This window comes from Brienomyrus brachyistius, unplaced genomic scaffold (genome assembly GCF_023856365.1).
Source record: "Brienomyrus brachyistius isolate T26 unplaced genomic scaffold, BBRACH_0.4 scaffold32, whole genome shotgun sequence".
NCBI classification, from domain to species: domain Eukaryota; kingdom Metazoa; phylum Chordata; class Actinopteri; order Osteoglossiformes; family Mormyridae; genus Brienomyrus; species Brienomyrus brachyistius.
In genome coordinates this window covers 236,302-263,955 of record NW_026042307.1, presented here as the reverse complement: position 1 = coordinate 263,955, position 27,654 = coordinate 236,302, and the positions used below count along the sequence as shown (strand labels likewise).

At 41.3% G+C, this 27,654-nt stretch overlaps 2 protein-coding genes and 1 pseudogene across 31 annotated transcripts in view; 2 read left to right on the top strand and 1 right to left on the bottom strand.

The window, feature by feature from the left end:
* Positions 1-27,654, top strand: part of LOC125721112 (pantothenate kinase 3-like) — a 341,923-nt gene that overhangs the window by 121,579 nt on the left and 192,690 nt on the right. Inside the window, exon 1 of one of the 18 annotated variants that reach the window (XM_048997082.1) lies at positions 8,913-8,995. The exons of 15 other annotated variants lie outside the window; for them this stretch is intronic. The gene's annotated coding sequence lies outside the window, so the exon portion shown is untranslated. Of the gene's footprint in view, positions 1-8,912; positions 8,996-27,654 lie in introns of those variants that run through there. 2 more of the 18 variants (XM_048997081.1, XM_048997083.1) reach the window with 2 other exon arrangements.
* LOC125721116 (pantothenate kinase 3-like) overlaps positions 1-27,654 on the bottom strand; it is a 355,646-nt gene that overhangs the window by 168,812 nt on the left and 159,180 nt on the right. The gene's annotated exons all lie outside the window — the stretch shown is intronic.
* Positions 29-10,972, top strand: LOC125721078 (pantothenate kinase 2, mitochondrial-like; annotated as a pseudogene).

The following is a 27,654-nucleotide window of genomic DNA, read 5'->3' as shown; positions in this document are numbered from 1 at the left end:
GGAGACCTCACAGAGGGTGAGGAAGTAGATGGAGGGACAGGTGGAGCAGGCAAGGAGGGAGTCAGAGGAGGCACCAGGAGAAGCAAGGACGGAGTCGGAGGGGACCACGGCGCAGGTGAGGAGGGAAGAGCAACCGCAGCAGGTGACTGTGCAGCCACAGCTGGAAAAGGTGTAGCCGACCGATGTAGTAAGGGGATCCGCAGGCGAATGACGAGCCAAGCCAGAGGACCCACAGACGCCCCCCGAGCCACAGCCAGGGACACCGAGGGTGAGCCAGGGGGCAGGGCGGGTGCGGCCCGGTCCCTACGTATGTGTCCTCTTCTCTTTTGGGACACTGAAAGGCGAGGACCTGGCCAGGATCCACCACGCTGAGGCGATGGAGGGGGAGTCAGTCCCCTGTAGGGGTCCACTGGGGCCATTAGTGAAATCTCTGAGGGATCCCATTCAAGCTCCTCCTCCCCCCAAGGGGAAAGAAGCGGTGTTCTGACAGTCTAGGACCTCCACAGGGACAGGGACTGGTGGCGCAGAGTTGGGACTGGAAACAGGACAGGCGGAACCAGGACACCAGGTGTGGACGTAGCCTGGGCTGGGACATAGCCCCTTTAAGGACCTTTGAGACCAGTTCAGGCTTGGGCAGCACAGGCAGGTCAGGCTCGATGGACAGAACAGGCTGGTTAGACAGCACAAGAATAGGCGGGTCGGGAACATCAGGTGCCAGTGGGTCGGAAACATCAGGTGTAGCCGTCAGGGTTTCCGCCTCAAGAGCAGGGACCGTGGGACTTGCGGGATGGCATCCCAAATTGCCCTGGCCTCTTTAAGAGCCAGGCACGATTCCCGGAAGGAGTGAGCTGCCAATGTTGGCCGCATAACGGCTGTATCAGACACACGCTTGTGCGTCAACCCGGTAGTGGTGACGTCGGGAGCGAACGCCGCTGGGCTCAGGATCGGGAGGGGTTCCTACTGATTATCCGCGGGGGGAGTAATGGCAGGGAGAGAGAGATGGCTCCCAGAACTATTGTCGACTTTTCTGGGGGCCTCCGGTTTCTCCGCTTCTTCTTACAGCTTATGCTCGGGGACACATCGGGCTGATCAGCCAGCGGGTCTATGGACATACTGCAGTCTAGGCCGATCTGCTGCCTGTTTATCTCTGTTGGACTCCAGACCTACCATAAATTTAGCTTCACCTCTTTTTAACGGGGAAATCCCTCGCAGGACGTCCCACATATGCATAGCCAAGGCACGAGCTGCAGGGTCCTCCTGGATGTCTGGCTGTTGCATCCAGTATACAGCCTTCGCTTACTGTATTCCGCCTCCGTCAATGGAGACGTCTTCTTTTGGAGTTCTTTCATTTACCTGATGGCCCTAATGGACCCCTACAGGGGATCCCTGCCCCCTGGGGGCCGGTCGGCTACGCCTTTTCCAGCTGTGGCTGTGTAGTCGTCTGCTGCGGCTGCTCCTCCCTCCTCATCTGCGCCGTGGTCCCCTTCGACTCCCTCCTCGCCTCTCCCGGTGCCCCTCCTGCCTCCTTCCTCGCCTACTCCACCTGTTCCTCCACCTACAGCTCCCTCCACAATTATTGGCACTCCTTGTAAAAACTTGTAAAAAGGGTTACAAAAAAAATCGATCTTTCAGTGAAGTAGCTTCATCTCACACCGAAAAAAAGAGATACATTCAACCTTTCTTTGAAACAAATTTATTCAAAGAAAAACAAATTCTTCATCAAGAAATAATTATTTTTAACAAAAATTCATGTTCCACAATATATTGGCACCCCTGGGAATTTTAGTGAACACAATGTAACTGAAGCATGTTTCCCCTGTAAATTGTACATCTTTGGGTTGGTTGAAGTGAAAAGGAACCTTCAAGCTGTCATTCATGACTTCCTGATTAACTGGGGTACAAACATGGGTGACATAGATCACAAATTCCTTTAGTCATCCTTCAACATGGCAAAGAAAAGAGAACATATGAAACTAATGAGGGAGAAGTGTGTTGACCTTCATAAGTCAGGGAATGGGTATGAAAAATTGCTACTCGCCTGAAAATGCCCATTTCTACTGTTAGGGAAATAAAAACATGGACAACAACTGAAACTGTTACAAACCTGCCTGGAAGAGGTTTATTTTTCCTCCACAAACAGTAAGGAATATTGTAAGAGAGGCAAAAATTCCCCCAAGGATCACTGGTGCTGAATTACAAGACAAAGTAAAATCTCGGGGTCTCCAAAAAAACCATCAGACACCACATTTATTCTAACGTATTATTTGGATTGTATGCTAGAAAAAAATAAAGTTTTTTGTCAGTCAACCACAAACGCAAACACCTGGAGTTTGTGAAAGACTATTACAACTTTGACTGGAACCAAAATTCAATGGTCTAATGAAACAAAAATGGAGCTTTTTGGTAACAAACATTCAAGGTGGGTTTGGTGTAAAAAGAAGGATGGATGTAGTAAAAAGAACCTTATCCCTACTAAAATTTGGTGGAGGTTCTGTGATGTTGTGAGGCTGTTTTTCCTTCAAAAACCCTGGAAACCTTGTTATGGTACATGGCATTATGGGTTCTATGAAATGCCAGGATATTTGAAATCAAAATTTTGCTGCCTGCGCCAGGAAACTGGGCCGTCACTGGATCTTCCAGCAGAACAATTATCCTAAGAACATGACCAAATAATTTTTTTTTTTTTTTTTAAATTGTAATGCCCGGCTTGTACGATCCTCGTCTGTGCCACGTCCCCCTGATTATCCATGTGTGCTTCCCTAATTGTACCCAGCTGTACTCTGTTGTTTTGCCATGTCTTGTCTATTTCAGTCCACGTCTTGCCCTGCTTTTTGTCCGTCATTGATGTTAGCCTGCTGTTAGTCAATGTTATTCGATATGAGTGCTGTTGTTCCGTCCTGCCCTGCCCATAGCCGTCTTCCCAGTAATAAATCCCCGTTTTTCTGACTTTTGCCTCCCTGCCTCGTCCTTCCCTGCCTCCTGCCCACCTGCTTGCCCACTGAAACCTGTGCAACTCTGATAGAATGACGGACCCAAAAGCGAAGAGAGCACCTACCGTGACCAAGGAGAAGTACCTCAGTCTTGTTGACCAGGTGCTATATTGGATTGCCCAGCCCGGCATCCGAGAAGATCCCCCGGCGTGGGACCTGGTGAGCCAGAGCTAGGACATCCTAGAGGGTATATCCCTCGAGGAGGACGCGCACCTCGTGGAGGAGGTGGGCAAAAACCTCCGGTGGCTGACCCAGATTCAAGTGTCCGCCTGGGTTACATGTGTGTGGAGTTTGCATGTCCTCCCCATGTCGTCGTGGGGTTTCCTCCGGGTAATCTGGCTTCCCCCCACATTCCAAAAACATGCTGGGGCTAACTGGAGTTGCTAAATTGCCCATACGTAGGCATGTGTGAGTGAATGGTGTGTGAGCGTGCTCTGGAATGGGCTGGCCCCCCATTCTGGGTTGTTCCCTGCCTCGTGCCCATTGCTTCAGGGATACGCTCCGGACCCCCCGCGACCCAATAGGATAAGCGGTTTGGAAAATGGGTGGATGGATGTATTGTCCCATTGCACACAGCTACCAAATTAATGTTACCCAGTTGCCGTAACGGTTTAAATTAGTTTACTATAACTGACCAGTTCAAGTTCCGATAGGTCCAGGATTCTCTAAACAATTCAAATCATTCACAGCTTTTCTGAAAGCGGCATTCATTTATGTCCTTAACATAATTGAATTTGAATGTAAATGATGGATGAAATAAATTGATGGTCGTAACAGTCTTATATGCAGCACTGACACTTCACAAAGCAAAAGCGGACAGAAACCAGTTTTATATCTTCCATGTCCAAAATGAGCGCATTTTTCTCATAAAAATTACACTACATCTATGCTGACTGTGGTACTGTTGCTTTATATCATTTAGGTAGTTTTTCCCAAGAAAAGGTCTGATTAGTTTTATTGATTTACCATATAACCAACTTTAGCCAACTTTATCTTTAAAAGATTAAAATGTGATTAATGTGGCTTTGGATGTGTCTGTCAAATAGCTTACAGGTGACCGTATTGTGTGTATGATGTAGGGGTCAATGTGTTTTCCGCCTTACAGTAGGTGAAGCAGTCACTGAATTTTTTTGCGCTGAATATACCTTCTTTTAACCGTTTGTCTTTTTTTATATATTTTTGTTGCGGGGAGGAATCGTGTGCCCAACGAACAAGATTTGGATTTACAGTCCTCTTCGTAGGTATGTCTGAAATTGGAAGTTAAAGGTTCGTAAGTAGAGGAGCGTCAAGCATAGTAAGAATATTGCGACAGAATTGTCTTGTATTTTGTCAATGCAAATCTTTCATATTACTATTTTTTACTAATTTGGCTCTCCTCTGCAATCTTGCTGTAACAATGTGTGCAATGCATGTTAACCTTGAAAAGAGATTAGTTTTACTGTATTTTAGTGGGTAAGTAGGACATCCATCCATCAATCCATTATCCAAACCGCTTATCCTACTGGGTCGCGGGGGGTCCGGAGCCTATCCTGGAAGCAATGGGCACGAGGCAGGGAACAACCCAGGATGGGGGCCAGCCCATCGCAGGGTAAGTAGGACATAAGTATACTTTAAATGCATACAATACATTTGCTTAATGTTAGCCTTTAAAATCAAGTTAGTTTCACCATATTCTACTGGGTATGAAGGGCATGATGGATTTACTTTAAAGGTACAGAATAAGTTTGGAAACGTTTGCATTAAAAAAAGTTAGATTTACAGTTATTAATCGGCTATTGTGGACGTGATGGAATTACTTCACCGTTACACACTAAATTTATATTGCAATAATTCTAAACATCATGCTGGATCAAAGTTAATTTATTAAGCAGTACTGATGTGAAAGAAACATTTTAGCTTGACCTGCAAGCAGTAGGTAAAGCAAAGGATAAAAATCGTTAGAATTCCATATTTTGTTCAAGTGGAATCGATGTACATATTATAATCAAGTAAATTCAAAGAGCTTTTCTTTCAGTGTATATTTATTAACATAGGTTACAAACTGACACCGCTAACTGATTTGAAAGCTGCCGTACGATGAATAGAAGTACAGTCCACTTCAGATATAGACTGAAGGACACTAAGGATGCGACAAAACCTAAAAAGGTCAAACAGCTGAGTGGGAGTCTGTGATTAGGGAGCTTTAGGCTTTACACCACCTTAGGAAGCACAGAACCCCGAAGAAGCACGACTGAGGATAAAATGATCCCACTCACTTTAGAGTTGATGTTCAGATTATTTCCCCTTCTAGTAACATTGAAATCTATTATTTTTAATAATCACAGATGCCAAGTGCAGATTTGAGGGAGCTCCTATGACTGCTAAAACACTTGGGAAAACATTTCACACTCAGCTAAAACACCCGGCTAGAGTTCACACGTGAACAATAAAAATGCCTGGGCAGCTCACATCAACACAAGGGCCATGAACACCAAAATCACATGCGATTCCTCCTAAATGACACAAACACACAAGAAAAAAAAATCAATTCATATCAAACAATTTTAAATTAACTAGTCGGAGGAAGACAGCACAATCCCCCGAAAACAAAACCCACAACACAAGCAATAATCCAACTCCTAGAAGGAACCACAAACCTCTCCTGTGGCGCCTGGAATCCACGCTGCTGCCACCAATCGCGGACCAGCGTCGTTAGTTTCCCAACTCGGCGCACCCCACCAGTTTGTCTCACAACGCAATAATTTTCCCCCAGCGCACACGCTTTCACATCTGGCAGCTGCATCATGGACTCCAAGCACCACCGAGCATGAGAGGGGGGCTCCTTACTCCTTCGCTGACAATTTATGTTGTTCATACTTCCGCCTCACAGGTGTTTCCTATTAACCCTTATCACCATCAAAATCCCCGCCTACACTTCACCTTGTGCCCCAAACATCAGCACTCAGGACGATGCTGTCGAATAAATCCCTTATTTGAACCGTATAAGGAAGGGTAATAATCAATCTTACGCAAAATGTTTTGTTTCAATCCATTACTTCCGTTGACTATCTGGTAGAGATCTAGTAAATAGTAATCATTACCTGGTAGTCTGATTACCTCCTCTCCAATACGGAACAAAGCACTTTACTTGAGGGGGCATAAAAAATGTAGTATTATGATATTACTCATGTATTAATTAAACACAACCTAAGTCTAAGTAGGCCTACATACCAATATCACATTCGTTCATCATTAATGAATCGAGTTACTGTATTTGTTACTCTATCTGCTAATTCAGTCAATCTTTGTGAAGTAGTGAAAGAACAAGTAATGAATCACACAAGATAAATACTGATCTCATGCTTGTATCATAATGATACACCTTTACCGTTTGTCAGGACAGGCAACAGTGTACAAGTACAGACACATCCATAAAAACACAAACGGGGCATTTACTGAACAAATAAGCAAAATCAAACATGACAAACAGGCAGACAAAAGATAACAGTCAAAACAGGGCAACTCACCGGGAGAGCAGGTAAATCCAAAGCAACCAGTCCAGTAAGGGTAATCTAGCGAAATCCAAAAGGAGAGTCCACAGGAAAATTCCAGCAAAGAGAAATCTAGACAGTAATATAATGAACAGAGAATTTGGAGAAGCTAGGAAGTATGCCAGCGGTGCGTTTAGTCAGCGCTGACTAAAATATCCTGTTCAACTTCTGCCTCAGATTTGTGAAATGCTGTGTGGCAAGTGCATGTCACACTGACTATTCTGACAATAAAGAAGCCAACTTCATCTTGGTAATTAACCATCTGGTTTCTTCGACTTTCACTCAGGAGAAAAGCAGTCTTTAATCTGGAAATAATCTCACATTCACTTCGAGAATTATCGCCATCGACTGATATGATTTTTATTTTTGTTATCGTGATAAAATCATTTTTGGTCGTATCACCCAGCCTTAGCTCAACTTCATCTCAACCTAACGTTCAGTTTTATTGGAAAATACAGTTAAAGCTGTTATTTAAACGTCCTCTTTTTCTTAAGTGATGAACACTCATAGATTTGGAGGAGGGGGGGCGGAAGGACAGGACCCCTCCATTGTTGAGATGTGGAATAGTTCCCCTCAATAATATCATATATACTATAATGTAATGTTGACAAAAACACTTATGATTAATGTAACTCATTACAAAATTTAACGTTTCTATTTCCTGACAGTTTTTACCTTCAGAACGCCTACCCTCCATTAAAATTGTTTAGTCTAAACTCCCATGCCGGCTGACGCTCACTTCCAGACCTGTGAGCAAAGGGACAACAAGGGAGCGGACTGCAATAATGTGAACATAATACATTGAAGACCTATCACAACCAACAGTTAATCAATAAAAGACCGTGTGAAATTGAATTTAATCGTCTCATGTCGATCAATTTTCATAAAGATAATCTTGTCATTTGTGCAGATTGCAATTAGCTTTGTTAGCTAATAGCACATTATTCACTACTACGACACAATACGTAAAATTTCGTAATACTTCATATTTATATAATGTTATTTTTTTCCGAGAACTTGACGCAGTAAGAGTAAAATACATTATAGAGATGTAGGCTGAAACTGTTGATTTCATATTTTCTGTAATACAAAACAACAGCACACGTTGGTTATGTGTTTATATGTTGGTTTTTATAATTTAAATCTAAGACATTAAAATGGTGAACATGTTAGTACGTTAATTAACGGTTCACCCATGCCCGAATTGCGTAACGTGAATTTTGATGCGCACATTGATAAATAAATGTTCTATAGAAGAGTATTCTGCTTTCTTTGTAACCAAGTCCATGTTAACTTTAAGATCGCTCAGACAATGTTAAATGCTAAGGCGCCAAAGAACAAATATTTTGCACGAGTACAGAGTATTTTGCACTGAAATATTAAACGCTGGATAGGAAATATAAGGAAATCATGGGTGTATACACTGCACAATGTATTGGTGGTTGCCAGTCAATTTAGGGAAATTGTGGAAAGGTTACAATTAAATAACAGATAACAAGAAGTGATTAAAATTTCTAAGCAGTGGCAAAAATTCATTCCCAACGGACGTTATATATGCTAATGTAACAGGTTATTATTTTACTTTTAATTCATAATTATACAAGATTCTGTTTTCCTTTTTCTGTTTAACCTGATGGGTACAATATCCTTTAAACCTTCCCATGATGCACTTGTCCTGCATCGCCCCGCCCTCTGTCTTTTCCCCTTTATAAGGGTCTCGACCTCATTTCCTCTTCCTTTTGGTGTATTTCACACGCGGGAGGAGTTGAGTATCTAGTGGCGGGGTCCCCCGAGTTAATAAATCAGTTGTTGTATAATTATTTGATTTATCATTCATCAAGTACGGGATAGAAAACATGTCTATACATAAGTATATACATTGTTTTACTTTCTGCAGAGAGAACGAGAGGGCCAGAGCATATGAAGTTTACCCCTATCCTTATTGTTCCCAACAGGTATGTTTTCATTTGTATTAGATTGGCATTATTTTCTGTATCATTTCCGATTTATGTTTAGTTTGAATAATTTGCGCGTTTTTCCTCTGGCGCGCTGGCGGCCCTTTGGTGTATTGCACACGCGGGAAGAGAGAGAGCGAGAGGGCCAGAGCATATGAAGTTTACCCCTTTCCTTATTGTTCCCAACAGGAATATTCGGGAACGACAACGGCGTCTTTAATATCCCTTCCTCCTGCACCCCACACACACACCTGATAACACCCTAAAACAACGCAGAATGTGGGCAGGGACTGACCGGTTACATCTGGTGCCGTGACCCGGATCGTGTGTGAGAGCCAGTACAAGGAAGGCGGACGGAAAGCAACGCTGCAAGAGCTGGCTGTTAGGGACTGATCAGGGCTGATCCCCCTCCATTCCAACTGGAGAACCCTTTCCCATTCCTACTTGTTAATATTGGATCTGGGGTCAGCATTCTGGCAGTCCATGGCAGAGACAATTTTAGACGTGTCACTGGAACAAGGTGAGCTAGCCTCTGGTGATAATTTTCAAATCTTCTAAAGCTAATATTGATAATATTGATTAACAGTTTGAAACTGTCTGGCTTTCAGTCTTGGTAGAGGAACGTTCCATGGACTCTGCTGTCTGCTAACGGGTTGCTCCACATTTGAGGAAGCACTGGAGATGGCAGCACACGGGTGGACCAGCTTGTGCAGGACATTTATGGGGGAGACTATGAGAGGTTTGGTCTCCCAGGCTGGACTGTGGCCTCCAGGTAGGATGTAGTCATATAATATTTAAGTCAGCCTAGAATGACCTGCATCCCCGGTCCTGAATCAAGGCTTAAAATTGTGCTTAAACAATGTAATACTGTAAAAAGTCAATAGCAAGGAAGAATGTCTGGAGGTGGTGGGTGCTGAGTAATCTGAAAAGCAGCTGGCATGCAGTAACCCTCAGTCATGTTTAAATCTAGAATTTAATGATCAGTGTTGACACACCACTGCACAACAACGGGATGTGTCCTCTTCATTTAACCCATATGTGACAATGTGACATAGCAGGGGGCAGTTAATTCAGTGCCCGGGGAGCAGTGCTTGGGGGCGGTACCTTGCTCAGGGTACCTCAGTGGTGCCTTGTTGGTCGGGGATTCAAACCTGCAATCTTTCAATTACAAGTGCACTTCCCTAACCATTAAGCCACCACTGCCCAGAGGTGTCAGCCATAATCTGCATGATACCTGATGCTGCAGGAATAACCAAGACATGTCAGAGAAGAAAAAAATAGGGTTTATTTATTATGGATAAATTATTTATCTTTGTTTCAGTTTTGGAAACATGATTTCGAAGGAGCAGCGTGATTCAGTATCAAAAGAAGATCTGGCCAGAGCAGCATTAGTTGCCGTCACCAATAACATTGGCTCCATCACCAGGATGTGTGCCCGGAATGAGGTAAACATTTGTCAGGACTTACACACACCGTGCCTGTGTGCTCTGTTCATATATGATTCACATACGTGATGCAGAATGGGACGAACCACATTACTAAAGGAATTTGCCATTATGTTGAGCAAATCCATATCCAGAACAAAGACAGAATTCTGGCTTTTCCCTAATAAACAGCGTTGCCCTCTATTCTGTCAAGATATTAAAAGTTTCTTACAGTTTTTTATGTCTAACAAGCATCAGAATGCAGTTACTCTCTAGTGTCTCCCATGATTTAAAACCCAAATTCCAATAGTAGTAAAAGCTTTTCCTTCATGCTGTTCAGTGACCACCGGGGCAACAAGTATATTTTTGTTTTAAACGGGAGAATTTGTTTGAAACTGTTTGCTAACTGCTTTCTTTATTCTTTAAAGAACATAGAGAGAGTGGTGTTCGTGGGCAACTTCCTGAGAGGCAACATGCTGTCCATGAAGCTGCTGACATACTCTATGGAGTACTGGTCTGCTGGACAAGTTAAAGCGCTGTTTCTTCAGCATGAGGTATGAGTCATTTTAACCTCAAGCCTCCCTTGACGTCTTGTAATAGGTAATGAATGTTAATGGCTGCTAGCTTATGAACTTTTCCTATAAGCTGCTAAAGAATCAGCCATTTTGTTGATGTGGTTGATGCACAGTTTTTATTTCCGTTATTTATGATTTTTCTCATAAAGCAGTTATTTATTTGCTATGAGCACCACAAAATGAATGTATACTGTTTATAATGTGCATAATGGTTTTAATTTTTTTACAGGGCTACTGTGGCGCTGTTGGTTCACTGCTGGAACTGTTAAAATCCTCCTGAGCCCAGAAGTTTAACCAGAGTCACATGAAATTCTACCGCCCTCCTGTACTTCGGTAACTACATCTTTGCCATGTGATCAGGTAGTGTACTCTATGGTCTAATTCAGATACTATGCATTCTGCTTTCATTTTTGTCTTCTAACTAAGCTTTTCTTTCTAGCGTTGGTAATGGAGAAGAAGAGAATCAGATCCAAGAATTTTGTTTTATAATAAAAACCTTTAAAAATATTTATGAGAGTGTGTTGTACCACTTATTCCTGAATAAACTAAGCTTATTTCTTGAAGGAAGATTAGTGCTAGTTCAGGGGGGTATTCTATGAAAGTAGCTAAAGAAGGCCAGACTCCACTGAAAAAGTGAGACTCAAACTAGCGCCATCTCCCAGTTAAAGCCTGATGTCGTTCCATTAACGTAGAACGAGACTTTTCTAATAAACTTAGATTGCTTATCTATGTGACTTGGCAGTGGTCTAGAAAATACAATTTAAGCCTGTGTGTAATTCCCATATCTTCAAAGACTGTAGGTTAACTTTTTTTTGTTTTACGTGTGCTTTGCTTTTTGTTATTCTGTAGATTTTAAGTATTTGCAAATATTTTAAATTGTTCCTTGAATGTTTGGTGAAACATTACAAAAAGCTCCTCTTGAGAAAGGCATGTTTTTTTTTTTCTTGATTGCCATTTCTTGTGCCATTCACAGCTGGTGAACACCGTATGTGGTGAAGTATCCAAACCAGCACAGTTGCTACCGTCGACTGCACTGTATTATTTTAGTTATTTTAAAGAATGGCAGCAACTCACTTTAAGAATGTACTGTTTGATAATTAATTTGATTAATTTACCCGTCTTTTTCTAAATTCTTATTCTCCTTGTGTTGCTTACTGTTTTAACTAGTTTCCACTCCTGATGTTCTGCTTCTATGTTATGCAAAATAATATAAAATGGAAAACACACAACTTTTGGTAATGAGCTTAGCAATCAGGATTGCTTAAATACTTAAACTAGTTTATCAAACATTTCTTAATTCAGGGTTAGGATTAGTCAGATACAATAGCAAAGCTTAACAAACAACTATATGTTAATCTGTTGTAATATATGGTGGCTTTAAATGTATTCATCAAATTCAAAAGTAGTTACGACAGTAAATATTAATATGACACTAAAATATTATCATGACTAGCTATGCTGAAATGTACTGGTAAGCACTGTTACTAAGAATAATTATTTGGTTACTGCTTTCTTGAATTGAAATGTGTATTCACTGCTACAAAGCTGCAAATGGTTATCCTTAATATTTTACCTCTTTGGTGGGTAAAGTTTTAATCACATAGATTGACTGCCTGGAACATCACCATTAAGTTCCTAAATTAATTAGTTAAGTACTTAGAAATAATACTTTTGTTGTAAAATACAGGAAATCCCCAGGTTAGAATGTCCGACTTACAGACGACTTGTTGATACAAACGGACTGCCATAAAGCCTACTGCATTCAAAATTCGGGTTAAACACAATGGTTCGTAATAACGAATGCATGCACTGCTTTTTGTCGATCAAGAAAACATTGCATGGGTTCAGTAGTTCAGCGGCAAGAGGACCACTACAGTATGTAGTTATTACTGTATAATTATACTTTGCCACTTGGCAAACTATACTGTATAACTGTATAATGTACTGTTATTTTTCCAACTTACCTATTAATTCGACTTAAAGACTGACTTAATGGATGTCGTTCATAACCTAGAGACTGCCTTTATATTAAAACTCACTGTAGACCATCAGAATAATTATTTATTTGAAACCAATTAGGTCTCAGTTTGAGATGGAGTTATTTGTTGACCTTTGAGATGCAGGACCCTTTAATGGAAGTCATGACCATCGGTGTTAAGATTTTGCTTCAGTGATGTCATACTGAAGGACCTGCATGAATGTGTGATTCTATGGAACAGTCACAGGTAATAGATGTGTCACGCCCGGCTCGTCCGATCCTCGTGTGTGCCACGCCCCCTGATTATCCATGTGTGCTTCCCCGATTGTGCCCAGCTGTTTCCTATTATTTTCGCCCTGTCTTGTGTATATCAGTCCGTGTCTTCCTCAGTTGAGTGTCCGTCATTAACGTTGTGATGTCCTGTTATGGTCGTAGCCATCTCCCCTTTAAGAAATCCCCGGTTTTCCCCGTATTGTGCCTGTCTGCCTCATCCTTCCCCGCTTCCTGCCTGCCCGTCCTTACCCACAGTTCATAACAGATGGGTGATGGATCATTTTCCTGTAGCCATTTTTATTTTATTTGTAATTTAAATGTAAATGAATGCTATTATACAAATCAATTCTTCATTCTATATTTGGCTCCATAGACTGAATTTACCATTGGATGTACAGAACTGGGTACTTTCTCTTAGTTAAACCAGTAAATGAATGGATGTGGTGATATAAACATCCAGGAGTACTTAGACTTTGTTATGCAGCAGAGTCAACTACAGAAGCCAGGGAATTGTCAGTCTGTATCAGAACTGTACATACGTTGCAAAAGAAATTGCTCGGCTGTAATTGTCCTGATTGCTGAAAAATCTAAAATTGTACATAAGTGAATGAAATAGTGTCTCGAGTATGGAGATTAACTTGTGCAATCCACGATTTAGGTTTTGCTGGATAAACTCATATCTGACCTAAATTGTCACAAAGAAAGTGAAGTTGAAATGTAATATAATACATAGGAAAAAATATACTTTTTTAGTATGGAAAATAAACAAACATTCTAAATTTCAAGTACTCTTCATTTGGATTTTTTTTTTAATTTTCATGAAATACCTTTTTCACATCTCAAGATTTAATGAAACTGTTCAAATGCGTGTTGCGTCTCCATACAATAAGACAGAAACTAAACATGTGGTTCTCAAATTTATGAATGGGCCTGCGTTATATTACAATATGAGTGTGTGTAGATGCGTAGCATAAGTATACCATCAATGGGTCCACCGGTACACCTGAATGCATGCACTCTGCTGATCTAGGCAGTGCTACAGTGATCTAAGGCACACACCTCTTCATACCCAGTACAGATGAATGTGTGCATACTGCTGTTTTATGCAGTGCTGCAGTGGCCTAAGGCCCACAACTATCCACACCCAGTGCAAGTGAATGCATGTACATTGCTCACCAAGGCAGTGTTGCAGTGGTCTAAGGCACACACCTTGATGGACTAAGGTCGGGTTTGAAAAGTCTCAAGTTCCAGAGCAGTGAGCTTCTTTTCAGAATGGGCACAGGACAGGGACCCGCAAAGTAGCATCCTGCTACAGTGCAGTCAAAAACTAAAGGGCTGAAAGACCACCTTTAAATCTGAAGAGTACAAACAGTTACACTACTATATTGTGCCAGTATCATACTGTATGCATATGGACAATATAATAAAAGCACCTTACAAAAAAAATGTAAAATTAAGACATTACCTGACAATTACACATGAGTTGCGGTCGATAATACAGCATCGGAGATAGACTGATTCAACTATTCTTTTTAATTGTAGCCGCATATCTTAGACTACCAGCTGTCTAACATTGCTGTGTCTTACAGTACATTCTGGCAGATCTCCCACAGAAACAGAACTCTCAAAGACAAAAAAGAGGGGCATATACACTCAGTTGACACAGTATATACACACAACCTAAATTTATATTGCCTAAGTTTCTAATCCTTTACGTACAGCACAACGCAACCAGAAAGTATTCACAACACATCACTTTTTCCACATTTTATGTTACAGCCTTATTCCAAAACGGATTAATTTATTCCCCAAAATTGTACACACAACACCCCATAATGAAAAAAGTGAGATTTTTGCAAATTAAAAATAAAAAAAAATCTGAAAAATCACATTATGTACACAAGTATTCACAGCCTTTGCTCAATACTTTGTTGATGCACCTTTGGCAGCAATTACAGCCTCAATGCAATGCAATGCAATTTTATTTATATAGCGCATTATCACAACATTACATTGTCTCAATGCGCTTTACATTTCTGCCACGTAAAGACCCCCCAGTGAGTAAGCCAAAGGCAACGGTGGCAAGGAAAAACTCCCTAAGAGGAAGAAACCTTGGGAGGAACCAGACCCAAAGAGGGGGCCCATCCTCCAGGGGCCGGCAGAAGAGTCAAACAAAACAAGATTATATAATTTAAGCTAATACAGGGGTTGAAATTTCAGTCTCGATGCAGGGGTAGACCGGTGCAGGCACGGGGTGCTTAATGCATGATGGCAAGATCAACAGTGGCACAGCAGCAGGGGAGGAAGGAGAGGCATCCGTGAGCCAAGGGCAGGCAGGCTGGAGGGTAGTTGCCAGAAGTGGAGGTAGTGGTCTTGCAGGCAGCAGAAGCATAAATTCCTCGATGTTATGGTTCTCCAGGCAGCACACCCCAGAAGGGGTGGGGGAGGAAGTAAGAAAATAGTGTATTAGCCAGAGTTGAGGAAACTAGAGGCAGTGCAAGCAAAATGATTGAGTGCAATATTCATCTAGGCTCCGGCAGATCTGGCTATAGCAGCATGAGAAAGAGGGAGAGACAGGCGGGAACACAGGCATGGGGACTCCCTGAACATCAGCACTCTAGTGTAAGGCTAGAGTGACAGCACTGACGCATCAGTTTATCCAAAGCCAAGGACACCGATCCCCACCCAGCTCTTCACCTCATACTGTTAGTCTAACTGGGAGTGAGCGACTAGCTGGAACTAGAACTAGGTTTCCTATACGCTAAACTATACAAGTGCATTTTTAATCTAGACTTGAATAGCGAGAGTGTGCCTGAATCCCGCACATCCGCCGGGAGACCATTCCACAGCTGCGGAGCTCTGTAAGAGAATGCTCTGCAGCCTGCCGTAGTCCTGTCTACTCTAGGAACTAATAGATATCCTGCTCCTTGTGATCGAAGCAGGCGAGAAGGGTTGTAAGGGACCAGAAGATCATTAAGATATTGTGGTGCAAGGCCATTCAGAGCTTTGTAGGTTAATAGCAGTATTTTGTAGTCAATCCTAGATTTGACTGGTAGCCAGTGCAGGGAGGACAGGATAGGGCTAATGTGATCAAATTTTTTAGTTTTTGTGAGAACTCTGGCTGCTGCATTTTGTACTAACTGAAGTTTATGTAGGGATCCAGATGGACAACCCGAAAGGAGGGCATTACAGTAGTCCAATCTGGAAGTTATAAAGGCATGTATTAGTTTCTCTGCATCTTGAAAGGAAAGCATCTTCCGAAGCTTGGCTATGTTCCGTAGATGGTAGAATGCTGTACTGGTAATGCCATTTATGTGAGCACTGAAGCAGAGGTCGGAGTCTACCAGGACACCAAGATCTCTGACCACTGTTTTAAGCTGAGTAGGGAGGCCGCTAGGGTTGGGGTTTACAAACTTATTACGAACATCCTTAGGACCGATTAAAAGAACCTCAGTTTTTTCTGTATTTAACATGAGGAAATTCCTTGCCATCCAACAACGAATGTCTAGCAGACAGTCGGCTAAAGAAGAGAGCTGGGATGCGTCGCTAGGTTTGACAGATAGATACAATTGTGTATCATCAGCATAACAATGAAAATTAATACCGTAATTTCTAATAATGTTACCAAGTGGTAGCATATATAGATTGAACAGTAGTGGGCCCAACACTGATCCCTGTGGGACACCATATCTTACTTTAGTGGCTTTGGATGACTCATTGTTTACATGGACAAACTGGTAACGATCAGTTAAATAGGAACGAAACCACAGGAGTGCTGTCCCTTTAATGCCAATCAATGTTTCCAGCCGGTCTAGAAGAATATTATGGTCTACAATATCGAATGCTGCAGTTAAATCCAGTAAGAATAATAGCGATATACAGCCACGGTTGGAAGCCATAAGCAAGTCGTTCATGACTTTGACTAAGGCCGTTTCTGTGCTATGATTGGGTCTGAAACCAGACTGATATACACTGAACAAAAATATAAACGCAACACTTTTGTTTTTGCTCCCATTTTTCATGAGATGGACTTAAAGATCTACAATTCATTCCAGATACACAATATTACCATTTCTCTCAAACATTTCTCACAAATCAGTCTAAATGTGTGATAGTGAGCACTTCTGCTTTGCTGAGATAATCCATCCCACCTCACAGGTGTGCCACATCAAGATGCTGATCTGACATCATGGGTAGTGCACAGGTGTACCTTATACTGCCCACAATAAAAGGCCACCCTGGAATGTGCAGTTTTGTCTCACAGCAAAATGCCACAGATGCCACAAGCATTGAGGGAGCAATTGGCATGCGGACAGCAGGAATGTCAACCAGATCTGTTGCTCGTGCATTGAATGTTCATTTCTCAACCATAAGCCGTCTCCAAAGGCGTTTCAGAGAATATGGCAGTACATCCAACCGGCCTCACAACCGCAGACCACGTGTAACCACACCAGCCCAGGACCTCCACATCCAGCAGGTTCACCTCCAAGATCGTCTGAGACCAGCCACTCAGACAGATAATGCACGGCCCCATGTTGCAAGGATCTGTACACAGTTCTTGGAAGCTGAAAATGTCCCAGTTCTTGCATGGCACGGACATGTCACCCGTTGAGCATGTTTGGGATGTGCTTGACCGGCGTATGCGACAGCGTGTACCAGTTCCCACTAATATCCAACAACTTCGCACAGCCATTGAAGAGGAGTGGACCAACATTCCACAGGCCACAATTGACAATCTGATAAACTCTATGCGAAGAAGATGTGTTGCATTGCATGAGGCAAATGGTGGTCACACCAGATACTGACCGGTTCTGAGTCCCCAGACCCCCAATAAAGCAAAAAACTGCACATTCCAGGGTGGCCTTTTATTGTGGGCAGTATAAGGTACACCTGTGCACTACCCATGATGTCAGATCAGCATCTTGATGTGGCACACCTGTGAGGTGGGATGGATTATCTCAGCAAAGCAGAAGTGCTCACTATCACACATTTAGACTGATTTGTGAGAAATGTTTGAGAGAAATGGTAATATTGTGTATCTGGAATGAATTGTAGATCTTTAAGTCCATCTCATGAAAAATGGGAGCAGAAACAAGAGTGTTGCGTTTATATTTTTGTTCAGTATAGTTCGTTAGCATTATTTTTTTGAAGAAAAGAAGACATCTGGTGAGCAACAACTTTCTCCATAATTTTAGAAATGAAGGGAAGATTTGAGATGGGTCTATAGTGTCCTAAGTCACTAGGTTCAACATTTGGCTTCTTTAGGATAGGTCTAATAACAGCCATTTTAAAAGATATAGGAACATATCCAAGCCTAAGAGATGAGTTTAACAAGTTTAACAATGTAGTGCTAATCAGTGGTGCGATTTCCTTAAGTAGACTGGTGGGTATTGGGTCAACAAGGCTAGTAGTGGGTTTGCCAGAGGAAATTAACTTAAGGAGTTCTGTCCGCACTACAGGAGAGAAACATTCAAAGGTGTTATCATTAGTACTAATAGCACTAGCACTAACAGAAGATTGGTGGTTGTGTGCAGCTGTGGGCGTGCTAGTGATGGTATGTCTAATAGTAGTTATTTTATTATTAAAAAAACGCAATAAAGTCATCACTCCTAAGAGCTTCTGGGACTTGTGAGTTTAACATTGAAGGATTCTTTGTTAACCTAGATACAGATTCAAACAGAAATTTAGGATTGGTTTTGTTCTCTTCTATTAGTTTAGAGAGATACATAGACCTAGCAGTCACTAGTGCTTGTCTATACTTAGACAGGCTCTCTTTCCAGGCAGATCTAAAAAGTTCTAGTTTTGTTGACCGCCATTTGCGTTCTAGCTTGCGTGAAGCTCGTTTAAGTTCCCGTGTACGGTCAGAGTACCAGGGGGCAGGTTTCTTATCTCTATGTTTTATTTTCTTGAGTGGCGCTACATGATCAAGAGTGGTACGAAATGATTCCACCATGTTCACGGTTACCTGTTCAAGTTCATTTACACTTGACGCTTCAGAGGTAAGGTTGAAGGACTGTGGGAGCTGATCGAGAAAAGTTGCGGCGGATAATGAGGCTATGGAACGTCTAGTATTGTACCTCTGACCTGGGGCCTTAGGGGGGTTATGTTGTATTTGAAATGTTAAAAGGTAATGATCCGAAAGTAGAGGATTCTGAGGGATAATTGATATGTGTTCTACCATGACACCATGACTAAGGATCAAGTCCAGGGTGTGGTTACAGGCATGAGTCGGCCCAGTTACATTCTGATGTACACCGGCAGAGTCAAGAATGGTAGTAAATGCTTTTGTTAATGGATCACTATCATTTTCCATATGAATATTAAAATCACCAACAATCACGGCCTTGTCGGTAGTAACCACCAAGTTTGTTAGGGAATCTGCAAATTCCTTAAGAAAATTGCTATATGGGCCAGGCGGTCTATACACAATAGCAATGATGATTGGAGGTGTAGAACTACACTTAGATATGCTAGCAAGACTAAGAATAATAATTTCAAACGTGCTAAAGCTATAACCACTATGTTCATGCACTCCTAGGTCGGTCTTAAATATTGCAGCAACCCCGCCACCTTTGCGATTGGGTCGAGGATTATGCTTATAGCTATATTCAGCTGGAGTGGATTCATTTAGTGCCAAGAACTCGTTTGGTTTAAGCCAAGTCTCAGTAAGACATAGGGCACCAAGATTAAAATCAGTAATGATTTCATTTACGAGCAATGTCTTAGGAGCCAGCGATCTAATGTTCAGGAGTCCAAGTTTTAGGTTTACATTACACCTACTATCCAGAAGTGAATTAGGTCTAATTTCTCTAAGGTTTTTAAGACATGCACTACGGTGGAATGAACCCCCACGATTAAAACCGCGGGGAACAGACACAGTCTCAATAATATGAACCCTGGGTGACGATTTTAAGCGACTAGCAGGCGGTCGGTTAAGCCGGTTTGCCTGCCGCCTTGGCTTGGCTCTGGTTAGTCAGCGATCTGCCTTAAGACTATGAACTATGCTTTTTGACAGGAGATCGGCGCCAGCCCACGAAGGGTGAATACCATCCCTCTTCAAAAGCCAAGGCCTACCCCAGAACGTCCGCCAATGGTCTATATAACCCACACCATTTATCGGGCACCATTCCTCAAGTCTTTTTGAATATGATATCACAAGCTTGGCATAACTATCCTTGGCCAGTGTCGCCCATTCCTCTTTGCAGCACCTTTCAAGGTCATCAGACCAGAGAATTTGGTTTGAGAGTCCTTCAGGTGTCTTTTACTCCAGACTGGCTGCCATGTGCCTTTTACTAAGGAGTGGCTTCCATCTGGCCACTCTACCATTCAGGCCTGATTGGTGGATTGCTGCAGAGATGGTTGTCCTTCTGGAAGGTTCTCTCTCCACAGAGGACCTCTGGAGCTCTGACAGAGTGACCATCAGGTTTTTGGTCACCTCCCTGACTAAGGCCCTTCTCCCCGATAGCTCAGTTTAGATGGCTGGCCAGCCCTTGGAAGAGTCCTTGTGGTTTCAAACTTCTTCCACTTATGGATGATGGAGGCCACTGTGCTCTTTGGGACCTTCAAAGCAGCAGAAATTTTTCTGTAACCTTCCCCAGATTTGTGCCTCGAGACAATCCTGTCTCAGAGGTCTACAGGTGATTCCTTTGACTTCATGCTTGGTTTGTGCTCTGACATGCGCTGTCAATTGTGGGACCTTATATAGACAGGTGTGTGCCTTTCCAAATCATGTCCAATCAACCAAATTTACCACAGCTGCAGAAACATCTCAAGGATGATCAGTGGAAACAGGATGCACCTGAGCTCAGTTTTGAGCTTTATTGTTGTCTGTCAAAGGAGTCAGAAAATGCCTAGTATTGGACTGGAGGTGGGTTGGGTTATAGGTGTGCCTGTTATTGGACAGGGAGATCGCGAAGACCAAACTTTGTAAGTTATTTATAAATGAAAGCACTCTGAAACAAGATGACGTTTTAATCAATTATAAGGTCCTTACTATCCTGGAAATGAGTGATTTCAGCTTTTAGAGCTCTTTTGGAGTTAAAATATTGGAAGAAACTTAAAAAAAAAAAATCCCATGCCTCTTCAACCGTTTTGCTATTTAACTCCATTCAGTTTACAGTTTCTACTTTCAGTCTCATACCATTAAAGTTAGCCTTCCTAACATTGTATACTTTTGTTTTGGGGCTTTGGACAGTAAAATTAACCTTGAATTTAACCATGCTATGATCACTACCATCCACTGGTTCTAAAACCTCTCATTTTCCAATCCTATCCTGGTTATTAGAGAAAACAAGATCAAGAAGGGCTTCTCCCCTGGTAGGAGTATTAAAGAACAATGCTGTACTAATTCCAGCATCTCAAGTTCATTTACAGAAGAGCCAGAGACTGTGTCCCACTGTATCCCAGGTAAATTAAAACCACCCATAACCCATCATTTTTGTTACTCATAACACTTTAAGTCCTGCGATGGGCTGACCCCCCGTCCTGGGTTGTTCCCTGCCTCGTGCCCATTGCTTCCAGGATAGGCTCCAGACCCCCCGCGACCCAGTAGGATAAGTGGTTTGGAAAATGGATGGATGGATAACACTTTGTGGATGCAATATAATAATTAATAACTATTACAGACAAAAACAATTTGAAAATCCAATGTTCCCTGTAGTACACTGATTAAAGCACACTTCACTAGATATGCCTGTCTTGTCCCATTACACATTATACGGGTACATTCCAACATTCAAAAATTAATTAAAATTCGTACGTAAAGCAATTTGGGAAACAAAGGGGTGTGCAACAGTCGCCATGAGCACAAAATGCTAACCCTCCATGTCGATCATTACAGCTTGAAAGGACCTATTATATTAGTTATTCACACGATTTTGCTCAAATCACGAAATGGTTTGAAGCGCAAAAATAATCGGTGTGCATCGTTGTCTGTGTGCTGGACATCACAATTCTGTGATTAAAAACGCCCCACATTACTTCCGTTAAAACTGAATATCACATGTGAGGCTAACTTAACAACGGTTTGAGATTACCTCATTTTGCCACGCAAAGTCCGTACACAATTTTGAACCTTTTCGATTAGTTTAGACTTTATTCTTGAAAAATTGCAGGTTTTTTTAGTCGTAAATTTATGACTTTATTCTCGAATTATTATGAGTTTTTTTTCTTTAGTAAATTACGACTTTATTCTCGAATTATTATTACTTTATTCTGGCGAATTACAACATTAATCTTGAAAGTTCCAACTTTATTCTCCAGGTTTTATGTTATTATACAGCAGCTATTAATAGTGGCCCTAAAACTCCGTTGTAAGGTTTCATGTCGTTGATCATAAATAATAATAAAAAAAAAGTTCACGCAACAGGGCGCGAAAAAGCATTGCTGACCGCAAAGACTCAAGGGATTTTTCCAAAGAAACTCGTCCCTTTTTTGAAGTGAGGCTGCATTTTTGAGAAATTATTTATTATGGTACGTGTAACACTTAACTAAATCAGTAAATGGTTTGCATTTATTTGGTTTGGTGTTCACATGGAGTTCAAATAGATCTGCTAAGTGCAGCATTAAACGTTCTAAATTTACACAAAACGGTAAATTAAGCGTAGTTCTCAGTTTCTTACGTTGCATTAATAAATCCATTAAAACTCGGCGGGTTTTGTTTTTCACACTGCTACCAAATTAATGTTACCTAGTTGCCATAAAGGTTTAAATTAGTTTGCTATAACTGACCCGTTCAAGTTCCGATATATCCGGGATTGTCTTAATTCAAATCATTCGTAGCTTTTCTGAAAGCGGCATTTATTTATGTCCTTAACATAATTGATTTTGAATGATGGATGAAATAACTTGACGGTTGTAACAGCCACATATGCAGCACTGACCCTTCACAAAGCAAAAGCTTCCATGTCCAAAATAAGCGCGTTTTTCAAATACAAATTACGCTACGGCGATCTGTGCTGACTCATGTTGCTTGATATCATTTAGGTAGTTTTTCCCAAGAAAAGGTCTGATTATTTATATTGATGTATAATAAAACCCACTTTAGTCAACTGTCACGATCGCCGTAACACGGGTGATCGCTCGGGCAGGCGAGCGGGCGGAAAAGCAGGCAGGCAGGCAGGCAGGATCGGGGGAAAACGAGGGTTTAATCAGGAACGGGGAGCAGGAAACACCAGACATCGACTAACATGAATGACAGACAATGAACTCTGGCACGACATGGACTCAAATAGACAGAACTGGGCGAAAATAAGTGGACACAGCTGGGCACGATCGGGGAAGCACACGTAAATAATCAGGGGGGCGTGGCACACACGAGGATCGTAGGAGCTGGGCGTGAAACCAACTTTATGTTTAAAAGATTAAAACAATTGTGTGACATTGGATGTTCTTTGTTTCATTTACAGTTTTGGTAATGTGGGTGTGTAAGGCTTGCACAGAAAGCTTGCCAAGTAGGTCCAAACTTTACAGAGACAGAGGACATTACATTATTTAAATGCATTATTAAACAGTTATGCAGCATTATAATGAACTAATATGTTTCATTGTGCACAGTAAACCCCAACAGTTCTACCAACTCATAAACATTATGGGTATAGCAATCAAAACCTGTCTTTTAGTTAACCCAACAATAAACGTTTGCATGTTTATAGTAAGCCATACTGTATTCATTTTACCTGAATATATGTTTTTGAGTTAACATTTCTCACTACTATTTTTTATAAAGTATTTAACATGTGGCCCATGTCTGTTTTGTGACATGTGGGCCACATTTGTCTAATCACAAGTGGTCCACTTTCGGCATGTATCCATTTGCCGATGCCGGAACCGGGCCAGCAATGCCACACATTTGCCAGAAGTGGCCCACATCCGCATGGTATCTGGGTTTGGTGCTATTCCATCAGGGATATGTGCATTATATAAACAGCAGCCACAATTAAATAACACACAACTTCCATCCCTTACTCCAATACACCCTTCTGTTGGTAAGATTTGTTTCTCCTCCTATCCTTTTAAAACTAATAAATCTGTTAAATCTGTATTTCAAAATCATGTGGTCACAGTGCCGTATGTAATATCAGACTGGAACAGATTAGTAGATAATATTGAATGTAAGAAAGTTTTGCGTATTCCTGATCGTTATTTAATTGCAAATAAAGTAAATGAAGTGTCACTTAAGCTTATACATAAAATGTACCCAGTAAAATTTATTTTTCTAGATTTAAAAAAAAAAAAACATTGATATAGATTGTACATTTTGCAACAATTATCCAGACTGTTATTCATTTATTTTAGGAAATGTCCTTATATAATTTCTTTTGTACCTTACAAATTATAGTTCATTGTTGTGATTTTACATAAATTTGTACGTAATCTGAGAAAGTGGGAAACATACACTATAAATTAAACAGAATTTTTCCTTTTAAAAATGTGAAATACATGTAATTTTTCATTACTGGAGTTATGCGCAAAATGAAAGTTGGTTTATTAATTTAGGGATAATTTCTGTAATTTTACAGAGTTTTGCAGGCAGCTTTTAAAAAAAAGAAATTACTGTAAAAAATGACAATTATTTTTTGTAAAAAAAAATTTTTGTGTTGAAAAAACGACCCAAATATCTTTTTCTGTGTATAGGGGGTGGATGTAATGAATTAGAACTACTCACATTACTGGAATTAAGCATACAGTATTTCAGATACTTGCATTTTAAGTATATTTTTAAGTAACTTAACCTGTTTGAGTCATGTAAGCAATATGCTTCAAAGTTTAGTTAACTTCACTGTCATGAATAGTAATGTTATAAAACCATATATGGTACAACTGAATACTCAAATGAAATCTGGAAACCAGGGGCCGGTTGCACAAAACACCTTAAGTTTCCCCCTTAAGTATGACGCTTATGGTTTAATATCTCCTTAGCTAAGGGATTTATTTAAGGGTGTTCCAGAGAACCCCTCAAAAGGTTTCCTTAGTTAAGGAAAATCATTAAGGGATTTACAACATTGAAAGACGTTTTACAGCAATAAAATTGTCCCATTTCCATGGAGACATGCTTGCACTTGCAACTGCTTGTGACACCTGTTATTGCCTCACAAAGTAAAAAAAAAATTGGGGAAAAGAAGACAAGAAAACCAAATTGGTCAGAGGAAGAAAATATTATACTTTTTGAGGAATACAATAAAACAAAGAACATACTGAAAAGTACATTTGATCCACAAAAAACATAAAACAACAAATGTGGGAGGAAATTGCAATGAAAATTAATTCAAAAAGTCTATTGAAAAGGTGGGTGGGGCGTTATGGTGGTGCAGTGGTTGGCACTGTTGCCTCACACCCCTGGGACCCGGGTTCGAGTCTCCGCCTGGGTCACGTGTGCGGAGTTTGCCCCATGTCCCCGTATGTTCCTCCAGGTACTCCGGTTTCCCCCCACAGTTCAAAAACATGCTGAGGCTAACTGGAGTTGCTAAATTGCCCATAGGTGTGCATGTGTGAGTGAATGATGTGTGAGTGTGCCCTGCGATGGGCTGGCCCCCCATCCTGCGTTGTTCCCTGCCTCGTGCCCATTGCTTCCGGGATAGGCTCTGGACCCCCCGCGACCCAGTAGGATAAGCGGTTTGGAAAATGGATGGATAGTGAAAAGGTCCATCCAAGAGGTCCAAAAAAATACAAGTTATCTCTTCTGGCCAAAGAAGAGATCACTAATTACAGGAGAGATTGTGACAAAGCTGGCAGGATAACTCTTACCAGTTGACCTTCACTTACAACTTCAGATAGGTTAAATGACTAACATGACTTGAGGGAACTTTAGTTAACATTTGCTGACAGTGAAAGGGATCTCTGTACATAAGTTGCTCATTTTCTTTAAACAAGTTGTTATTACACATTAAAGTATTTAAGGTATAGATATAATGTAGACTGTAAGGGTGGGTAACGTTATAGGCCATGGTTAGTTAGTGAGCTCGGCTGAACGTGAAACAGGCTTAACGTTCTATGACACTCACGTATAGACCGCAACCTAATGTGCTAGAAAATAAATAATTGATTATCAGAATTAATTCTATACAAAATGTGATTTTCAAGGTGGAGGTCCACCTCCAAACCCTCTTTTTCGAATGAGGCAGCGATGGTAGCGGACTTGAATGACGCAGCACACTGTTGACTTGTGGACAGGAAATACATCCCTTATTACAGCCTGGAAGGAGCCCATAGCATAAACCCGCAAAGCAAACATTAACTGCAACGCAGCCGGGGGAGCACAGCTTCAGATTGGGGGGATTGATCCAACTGCAGACGGTCGGACAAATTTATAAAGCAAAGTCAATTGCTCATCATTAAGCGTATCTAAGGGGTTCTCCCGGTCACTCTTTTGGGGATGCGTTCATTTTTATTTGTTCTCATAACTTTGGCCATGTTGCAGTTAAGGTACGGTTAGAGGTACCTTATTTTTTTCCCTTAGTATGGTTGCTAAGGACTTTTGTGCAACCATTAAGGGATTCCTTAAGTATAAGAGCAAGACAAGGAGAAAAACTTAAATACTTAGAAAATTATAAGGAAACCTTAAGGAGGAGACTTAAGGGTGTTTTGTGCAACCGACTTTATTTTAAAGAGACCTTAACTCGGAGTTTTAGGAACATCTTTACTGAAAGTGTTTTGTGCAACCGGCCCCTGGCTTCTCATTCACACCTTTGTGCACTATAGTATGACATGCCTTGTTTCCATCTGATTTTTAGAACATTAAATAAGTCTGGGCCAGGACAATGTCACCTTTTCTATATAATGAGGTACCTGACCTGTACCGCGAAATTGATATTAGCCTGGCACAGAGAGGTTTAAGGTACTAAAATGGTCCCCCTACAGGCAGAATCGCATCATTGTATTGGGCTGTGAAGCATTTAAGATGGACCGGAAAATCCGGATAAGGAGCTGCGAATAAGGAGCCAACTTCAGCCTCGTGTTTATACTCCACCCCTGCAGCCGCCTGCAGATCTCGCTCCACATCATGTCAGCTGCAGACAGACCTAAGCCCAAGTCGAAGGCACCCCGCTTTTCTGAGTGTAAGCATCCAAGATGTAGTTCAGTGTGCAAACTGTTTAAGGCGTCGCTCCATCACCAAATATGACGTCAGCATCACAGAGACCATCTATGAATGAAGGACATTTAAAATATTTTGCGAGAAATTTAGCAGATAACCTTTAAAACACAAATGGACAATTCCTAGTTAAAAAAAATCTAAAATTTAATACCTCGTAATACCTTTTAATACTTTTTAATGGCCTTAATTTTTGCTTATGTGATTTACTACCTTTTAGCACCCTGGAATTCCATGGAAGATTGGAGCCCAGGTCATCTTAACTGGCATTAGAAGTTCTTCCAATTTGTATGTCAGAGTTCACTAGATGCCCATGGACAGTAAGTGAATGAGGTGAACATAAGAACATAAGAACTATACAAACGAGAGGAGGCCATTCGGCCCATCAAGCTCGCTTGGGGAGAACTAAACTAATAGCTCAGAGTCGTTAAAATCTTATCTAGCTCTGATTTAAAGGAACCCAAGGATTCAGCTTGCACTACATTATCAGGAAGGCTATTCCATACTCTGACTACACGCTGCGTAAAGAAGTGCTTCCTTAAATCCAGCTTGAAATGTTCTCCCGCTAATTTCCACCTATGGCCACGAGTTCGTGTATTTAAACTAATGCTGAAGTAACTATTTGGTTGAACAGCATCCAAACCTGTTAGAATCTTATATACCTGGATCATGTCCCCCCTCAATCTCCTTTGCTTGAGACTGAACAGATTTAGCTCAAGTAACCGTTCCTCGTATGACATTCCTCTAAGACCAGGAATCATTTTTGTGGCCCTACGCTGCACCTTTTCTAAGGCCACAATGTCCTTTTTAAGATATGGTGACCAAACCTGCACACAATAT